The following is a 9,289-nucleotide window of genomic DNA, read 5'->3' as shown; positions in this document are numbered from 1 at the left end:
TAGCGTCAGTTCAGTTTCCGGTCTAGTTTCTAGAGCATTTATAAGGGCACTGTATGATTCTGGAAGGCTGCACAGAAGTAGTGCCACAACATGGTTGCCTTTTATTTCTTCACCTATTGCTCCCAGCTGGTCCACAATTTCTAGCATAGCATTTACATGTTCACCCATTTTCTGCCCTTTTTCCAGCCTCATCTTGTACAGTTTGCGTAGCAGATATAGTTTACTGTTTAGGTTTGCACGTTCATGCAGCTTTTGTAATGCAGTCCACATACCTTTAGCTGTGTTTTCTTTCCTTATATGAATGAGTTGATCGTCCTCCACTAACAGGCTTATGACTGCTTTTGCTTGCCTGTTTTTTCTGTCCCATTCTTCCGGGTTGTCATTGGGTCTGTGTGTATCTAGTACCTGCCACAAGTCATCTTTGGATAACAGCATTTCAAGCTTAAACTTCCATAGCTGGTAGTTGGTGTTGTTGAGCTTTGCTATTGTAAACTTCATATCTGAAGCACTTGCCATCTTTCAGTGAATTGGTAGGATTGTAAATGCAGCACTTACTTGCTTGTAGTTTTCCTTTTTTTCAGTGTCTGGAGCTGGGCCCATAACCTGTTGGTTATGTGTTATAGAAGACACTGGTAGTGATAGCAGAATTCAGGCTTTACTTGTGTGGCTTAAGTTACAAACTTATAGAGCACATTTCATCAGACTGTATAACAGCAGACTTATTACAGACACATTACTTCCTGAAGAGATGATAGAGAAGAAGGAAGTATCAGCAAGTTTTACACATACACAACTAGTAACCTTTAGTGTATAGTGCCATCTACTGGTCAAGTGATATTACCACAGAATACTGTATATAGTACATTATAGTACATGCTGTTGCATTCCCAACAACCCCCAAGCTCTTGAACCCCTTATAAACATTTAGAGCCCCCCCCTGCCCCCATGTATGTATCAATGTAAACACATTTGTTGAGACATCTACTTACAACAATGGCGATTATATCACCAAGCAGGACAGAGTGAGAGCAATAATTCTAAGGCCATCATTTACGGTTTGTTTTGCTACTTAGACCTAAAAATGAAGTTTTAATACCACTTTTAGTTACAGTAACCAAAATGTATTATTAAAATGTTTTAGGAGTTGTCATTTTAGGAAAGTGTATAAAACGCATAATTTAATTTCAATTATTCGTTTTTTATTTTGGGGGCTTTATGACAACAATGTTTCCTGCATTTGAGAATCATAAAGTATCTGTGATTTCTAATGCTCTTAGAAAATGTTAAAGTATTAAATCTTAACCGCAAGACATTTATTTATTTATGTTCTAATTTATTTATTTATTTTTAACAATTTTATATTTAATTTTCATCTTCCTTTTGATTTTCTTTGCTTTCATTTTTTAAAGAATTAGGATTCCATGTATTTTTCTTCTTAACTGTATATTATTTTAATAATTTGTTTTCTTATGTTCTTGACTAATGCACCATAGATAGGCTTGTCCACTCCTACTTCCACCATTACCGATCCATACCACTCCCCACCCCTTAACCAAATAAACTTTACAAAAAACATGACACCATTTTGGAGTAAAATGGCCAACATGGCCTTTTATTAACAACTCACATTTTAAATACATCAACCGTTCCTTATAACGGAAACCAAAGAATTGTTGTTGGTCTTCGAAGGCACCCCCAAACGATCCGAAATGCACCTGCGGACAACCATATACACTAGGCCTCCAGCCACAACCAACCAGCTCGGAGACAACCATACCGTCCGCAGTGCTGCACCCCCACCTTCAAGTTAAACCTTGGTTAACTGGGAATGTCCACCGGGCACCCCATACCACCGATGGGTCCCACACCATTGTTTTACCTTCCAAGATGAGAACCACCTCCAAAGACCAACAACCGCCACAGCACGCTGGTTAAGCCCTTACCCATGCGTGCCATGCCACAAAGGAACCGCCCGCTGTATGCCCTCCTGCAGCTCCAGGGACCACAAATCCATGGCCACCGCATTCAAATGTACTCCATCGCTCCGAAGATACCGCCAAATATCCACCTCCAACTCCACATGCCAGACCACCAACCCTCCATTGCGACTAAAGAAGCGCCCCACCTCCTTGTTGACCTTAATCCTGGCCTTGTTGAGCCGCTCCACCGACCGCGCCAAGCGCCAAGAAGTGCGGGCGACTATGTCGGACCACACCACCACCATCCCCGAAAACTCCCTCCGCAACTGAAGAAAATCCAGCTTGACATCTCGAACCAGCTCCCGCATGGACCAACCCCCCAAATCGTTGCCACCTGCGTGAAGCACCAAAACATCCGGTGGTCAATCCAGCCGCACAAAACGCTGCACCTCTGGCACGACACGACTCCACAACATGCCCGGCACACCTATCCAGCGGACACAAACCTCCCTTCTATCCAACCCCAACTGCCTGCCATTGGGCCGCACATCAGCCCGCCTGGCACCCCAAAACACATAGGAGTGACCCAGGATCCACACCAGGCACAACGCTCCACCTGAAAGAAAGGAAAACAATACCTCCAGAACCATACATCACAGGGACAAGACCGCAACTACCTCCCACAACCCAAAACAAACAAACACAGGACCTCCCACTAATCCCTCAACAAATGCGAACGAACGTACAGGCGAAATCTCTGGGAATCTCACCTACCAATGCGCTTCACCGCATCATCCGACAGCCCCCACCTGGCCACCTCCGTAGCAGCCCCAATCTGAAACGAGTGCGAAGCATACAAAGACGCATCCAAGCCAGCAGCAGTCAAACACCGTCGAAAAACTCCCACAAATTGAAAACGCGTTAAAGGGGGTCCATCATCGTGTTTGAAAAAGGAACCCCCGCCCCCCCGGGTGACGGGAAAAAAATTCCCGAACCGCCCGAACCGGGCACACCAGTGAACCTGGAAGAGCGAAAAAACGCACCCTCGCACCCCGTCCCAATTGGTCCGTCTTAGACCGACGAACTAGCACCTCCACCCATTCACCGGAGCACACAACCTCCTCCACCAATAACCCCTCAAGAACCGATTTGGACAGACTAACGAGCTCCCCAATCCGCAACGCCCCAAAAAATGCCACCGCAAAGGCAGCCCGAAATAAGCACACCTCAAAATCCGAAGAACACACCGTCTGCAGATGCACAAACAAAGACCCCAACAACTCAAAGGACACCGGACGACGGGAATCCCTACAGCGATGAGCCCTCCGGTAACCCCGTAGAGCCTGTCGAACCCAAAAATCTTTGGTGAAATCCCGACACCCTTGTAACTTAAAGAAAAATGCCAATCCCGCCAGTCGGCGATCCACTGCAGCAGCCGACACCCCCCGCTCCAAACTCCGTGCCAAGAAGTACAACACTGCCAAACCCACCTCCGGCCCCCAAGGATCAATATCGACCCGTTGTAACAGATCCAGCCACTCCCACCAGACCTTAGAGTAAGCGGACCAAGTCGCCTCACTCACGCTGGATCCAGCCCGCAACGACTCCAAGGCAATCTCCCACAGCCAGTCGGGACAAGGAACCCCTTGTTGCTCCGCCGCCGGCGCCAACTCTCAGAATTTGTCCCACTGAAAACGAGACAAAGCGTCAGCCAAGGTGTTGTCAACCCCAGGGAGATGCACCGCATGGAGAAAAACATTCAGCTGCAAGCAACCCAACACTAAATGGCGAAGCAAGGCCACCACTGGCCGTGAAGAAGCCGAGACCCGATTGATGACCTGAACCACCCCCAAATTGTCACAGTGAAAACGCACCTTTTGATTCCGAAAATTCTCCCCCCAAACCTCAACCGCCAACACCACTGGAAAAAGTTCCAACAGCACTAAGTTACGGAGAAAACCTGCCTCCCGCCAGGAAGCAGGCCACGAGGCCGCACTCCACCGACCCCGGAAAAAAGCCCCATATCCCGTGGAAGCTGCCGCGTCTGTGAACAATTCCAAGTCAAAATTGCTAACAGGGCCAGACATCCAAACCGCCCGCCCGTTGAAAGAATCCAAAAAGGTGTGCCACAACTGCAAATCCTCCCGATGCTCCCGAGTCAGCCGAAGAAAATGTAAAGGGAGGGTAATCCCTGCCGTCACCGCCGCCAACCGGCGGCAAAACACCGGACCCATTGGCAGGATCCGACAAGCGAAATTAAGTTTTCCCAACAACGACTGCAAGGGCCGTAGCTGAATTTTTCGCTTACCCAGAACAGCACGAATTTCCCCCTGTAGGGCCAACAGCTTCTCTTCAGGCAGCCGGCACTCCATTGCGCCAGAATCCAAAACGATGCCCAAGAAAGTCATCACCGAAGCAGGGCCCTCCATCTTATCTGCCGCCAAAGGAATCCCGAAACGTTCAGCAACGTGCTGCAATGTAGCAAGCAAGACTGCACACACCCTGGAAGCCCGCGGACCCACGCAAAGAAAATCATCCAAATAATAGATGACCGAATTCACCCCCGAAACATCCCGAACCACCCACTCCACGAACTAACTGAACTTCTCGAACAACGCACAAGATATAGAACACCCCATGGGTAAGCACTTATCAACGTAAAACGCGCCCTGCCAATGACAACCCAAAAAACGAAAACTGTCCGGATGAACCGGCAACAGCCGGAACGCCGACTCAATATCCGATTTCACCATGAGCGCTCCGCGCCCATACTGACGAACCCAGAAAACCGCCGCATCAAAGGACGTGTAAGACACCAAACACGACTCCGGATCTATAGCGTCATTCACCGAAGGTGGTGAATTAACCAAAACGCATTCAGCTCTTTCTTGGGCACAACCCCCAAGGGAGAAACTACCAGATCTGAAAACAGAGCACAAGAAAACGGACCCCCCCACGCATCCTAACCCCACTTCCTTCCGCAACTTAGCCGAAACCACCTCAGCATGCTGCAAGGCCGACCGTAAATTCTGAGCTAAGGGAGGAATCAAAGTCAAAGTACATGGGATGCGAAAACCCTCCGAAAACCCTGCCGCCAGCAGCACAGCCGCTGCCCGATCAGGATATCTATTTAAGAAAGGCCCCATCCTTTCCACCCTCACCGGCGTCGTCCCTCTTACCCGCATGCTCTCCGGGAAGGTCTCGACCCCGCTTGAAACAGCGCGACAAAGGATGGGAGCCTCCGCACCCGGAACACTCGTACTTAAACCGGCAGGACCCTCCTAAATGACAAGTGCCCTCTTGGAACTGCCAGCAGAAACCCCTACGCCTGGCGGCCGATTGTCCCGGGGAAAACGAACCACCGGCCCTGCCCTGAAAAAACGGACCAGGGGCCCTCGCCGGCGTCATGAGCCGCATCCAGAGGCCAATGTCCTTATGGTCCCAACACAACGACAGGCGAACAGCCCTCCGCTGCCTAAACTGCTCATCGTACCAGAGCCACGCAGACCCATCGTAAACCCTGCGAGCCTCACTAATGGCGTCTAGGTAACAGAACAGTGCCGAGCAATGCTCCAGAGCTTTTTCCCCAATGACACTGGCTGTTCCGCTCTCAAAACACTGACTATGTGTGGCTCTAAACGGACAGCTAAACCCTTGTCAGAATCTCCAGCAAACAGAAGCCCACTGCTTGTGTTGTCTACCAAAGAATCCAACTTTATTTTATAGGTGAAACTGAAACACAATACAATAACAGCATATCAGTATACATAGAATAACTAGTGTAACATAAATGACAGATAACACAGAAGAAAGGCACTTACAGGTGATGATGTCTCAAGCCCCTTGGGAGAGAAGCAAGCACACTGCATCCCCAGTGAATAGAAGTCTAAAATGGCTGACGAGCTTCCTAAATCAAGAGTCACTTCCTGTCTGAGAGCTTACATATCCAGAGGAGAACTGCCATACATGTTTGCCACTAGATGGCAGTGGTACACTACATGTCCCATATAAGTAACTTTAATTCAATTAGCCTGTGAAGGCAACACACTCCCTGCCTGATATAATATATTATATCACTGCCCATGCATATCTACTGTACAGGGAAAACACATAAGAAAATACATTCTGGCCTAGATTGGTAACATAAACTAAAACATGAGTCCACAACATATCAGGGTCTTTTGGCTATGGTACTTCAAGCTTATGGCCCACATGAAGAAATAGTTTAGTCCATAAACCCATCTTCGGATTGGAGTAGCCGCCCAAGGCCAAACTATCTCCAGCCCCAATTGTAATCCACAGGATGGAATTTAACTCAATGGCAAATGTCTCGCCTGAACGCTATCAGTGAGGAGCTCTCTGCTATGTATTGTGCCAACTACACAACAGAAATGCTATTCAAAGGAGAACAATGACATCTGAAACTGGTCTAGTATACACTTTAGCAGTCCCTTGTTTTGTCACTTTGACTTCAACCTTTCTGACATTACCATCTTTACTTGGCAATGTATTTGTGACAATTCCCACAGGCCAGTTGTTTCTGCTTTCTTGACAATCTTTCAATAAAACAACATTTCCATCTTTGACGTTGGGACTGGTCTCAGTCCATTTCTTGCGACTTTGTAAGGTACACAGGTATTCTCTCCTCCATCTCTTCCAGAACGTATCAGCCAGGCACTGGACTTGTTTCCATTGCTTTACATGAAGTTCTGTTGTACTAAAGTCCCCATAAGGGGCCGATAAAGAGTCTACCTTTTGGGTCAAGAGCATGGCAGGCGTAAGAACTGTAGGATTATCAGGATCTGTAGATAGTGGTACCAAAGGTCTTGCATTAATGATAGCCATAACTTCTGCCATGAAAGTACTCAAAGTCTCATGAGTCAAACGAGTAGGTTTTGCTTGGAGTAACATTGCATCTAAAATGCGCCTAGCTACACCTATTAATCTCTCCCAAGCACCTCCCATGTGAGATGAGTGTGGCGTGTTAAAGATCCATGTGCATCCTTTGTCTTGAAGATAGTCTAGAAGTTCTGTATCATTTGAGCATATATGCAGCTCTTTGCATGCTCCTACAAAATTAGTACCTCTATCAGAGCGAATCAACTTAGCTGGACCACGAACAGAAAAGAATCTTCTTAGAGCGTTAATGAAACTGGATGCCGACATGGACTCAACCAATTCTATATGCACTGCTCTTGTAGAAAGACATGTGAAAAGAACAGCCCAGCGTTTACTGTCAGCACTGCCTCCTCTAGTTCGTCGTGTTACAACTGCCCAGGGGCCAAACACATCAACACCCACACTAGTGAAGGGAGGTTCAGGATTGACTCGATCTTTTGGCAACTCTGCCATCTTTTGGCTTTCCAATCTCCCTCTGAGCTTACGGCACACGACACATTTGTGAATGATTGCAGACACTAGACGTTTTCCACCAAGAATCCAGAAACCTGCAGCTCTGATTGCACCTTCTGTTATGTGGCGCCCTTGGTGAACTATCTGGTTGTGATAATATCTTACGATCAATGTAGCAATGTGGTGATCATGAGGAATGATGACAGGATGCTTCTCCTCATCTGGCAGCGTGGCAAAGGATAAACGGCCACCTACTCTCAATAGTCCATCTTGATCTACAAAGGGACTCAGTTTTGTAAGACGGCTTTGTTTTGGAAGTGTCCTTTGTTGTTCAATACAGTCATATTCTTGTCTGAAACATGCGTGTTGTACAGAAGAAATTATAACTGTTTTGGCCTGTGAAAGTTCTTCTAAACTGACTCTTTCATGGAAAACTCCCCAGCTTCTGGGTTGATCATCATTAGTTTTCTTTTGGAAGCTTTTGGCAACATGAATTAATTTTGCTATAACCCTGCTTAGTCTCTTCCAGTTGGAAAATCTTTCGAAACAATGCGGCCGTAGTCTGGTGTCAAAGGCTTTAGTACTGAAGTTTACTACTTCTGACCTAATTTCAGGATCAGCTTCAGGATCCACTAAAGGATAAACATTGTTGTCATCAGGAGTATCTACAGCTGTCTGATACAGAAAAGGTGGACCGGAGAACCATATAGAGTTCTGAAGGCAAGCTATCTGTGTAGGCCTGGTAGCATAATCTGCAGGATTTTGTTCTGAGGGTACGTAGAACCACTGCTCTGGACAGGTTGTTTGTCTGATCCTATTCACCCGATTGGAGACATACAAGAAGAATCTCTTTGTAGTGTTGCAGATATAGCCTAAAACTGTTTTACTGTCTGTAAAGAATTTCACAGCATCTAGGCTCAGGTCTATCTCATCTCTCACTAGCTCATACAGTTCAACCGCTAGTACAGCTGCACATAACTCTAGGCGTGGAATTGTATGTGCCGGCCTAGGGCTCAGTTTGGATTTTCCCATTACGAATCCAACATGACAGACATTTCCTGCATCACTTACCTTCAAGTAAGCGACTGCACCTATTGCTATAACGGAGGCATCTGAAAAGATGTATAGTTCTCTCTTGCAGGCCTGTGACAATGAAACAGGAACATAACATCTGGATATTTGAAGACATTGTAAAGCTTGTAAAGACTCTGTCCATTGGACCCACTCATGGAGTCTCTCTTGAGGAAGTAAGGCATCCCACTTACTTTCTCCACTTGACAGTTCACGAACTAAGGCCTTACCTTTTATGGTGACTGGTGCTACAAACCCGAGAGGATCATAAAGACTGTTCACAGTGGATAGGATCCCTCTTCTTGTGAATGGCTTTTCTGCTAAAGAAACCTGAAACACAAAGCAGTCTTTATCTAGATCCCAGCTTAGGCCTAAACTCTTCTGTAAAGGAAGGGTGTCTGTTCCCAGGCACAGGTCTTTGAGATCTTTAGCTCTATCTTCTGCGGTGAAAGCTTCCATGACTTGTTTGCTGTTAGAGGCAATCTTATGTAGTCGTAGATTAGACTCCGCCAGCATCTGTTTTGCTTTGTTGAGAATGTCGACTGCTCCTTCAGGTGTGTTAGCTGAAGCAAGTCCATCGTCTACATAGAAATGTCTCATCACAAAGTGTTTGGCATCTTGACCATAACATTCTGCACCTTTCTGGGCAGCTTTGCGCATGCAGTATATGGCAACAGCAGGAGACGGGCTGTTACCAAAAACATGTACTCTCATTCTGTACTCTGTCACCTCTTTAGCTATGTCATTATCCTTGTACCACAGGAAACGCAGGTAGTCACGATGGTCCTCTCTCACTAGGAAACAATAAAACATCTGTTGCACATCACCTGTGAAAGCAATAGGCTCTTTCCTGAAGCGTAAGAGGACACCCAGAAGTGTGTTATTTAGATCTGGGCCACTCAGTAGTACATCATTCAATGAAACACCTCCATGTTGAGCACTGGAAT

General features: G+C 46.6%; 1 pseudogene; it reads right to left on the bottom strand.

Annotated features, from left to right (window-relative positions):
* Positions 1–1,614: 1,614 nt before the first annotated feature.
* Positions 1,615–4,851, bottom strand: LOC149442183 (uncharacterized; annotated as a pseudogene).
* Between the last annotated feature and the right edge of the window lie 4,438 nt (positions 4,852–9,289).

Source organism: Staurois parvus, unplaced genomic scaffold, assembly GCF_062004578.1.
Source record: "Staurois parvus isolate SC_StPar_1 unplaced genomic scaffold, SC_StPar_1.0 ptg000903l, whole genome shotgun sequence".
In the NCBI taxonomy this organism is placed as follows: domain Eukaryota; kingdom Metazoa; phylum Chordata; class Amphibia; order Anura; family Ranidae; genus Staurois; species Staurois parvus.
The sequence above is the reverse complement of the archived record's forward strand: the minus strand, read 5'-3'. Positions and strand labels throughout refer to the sequence as shown.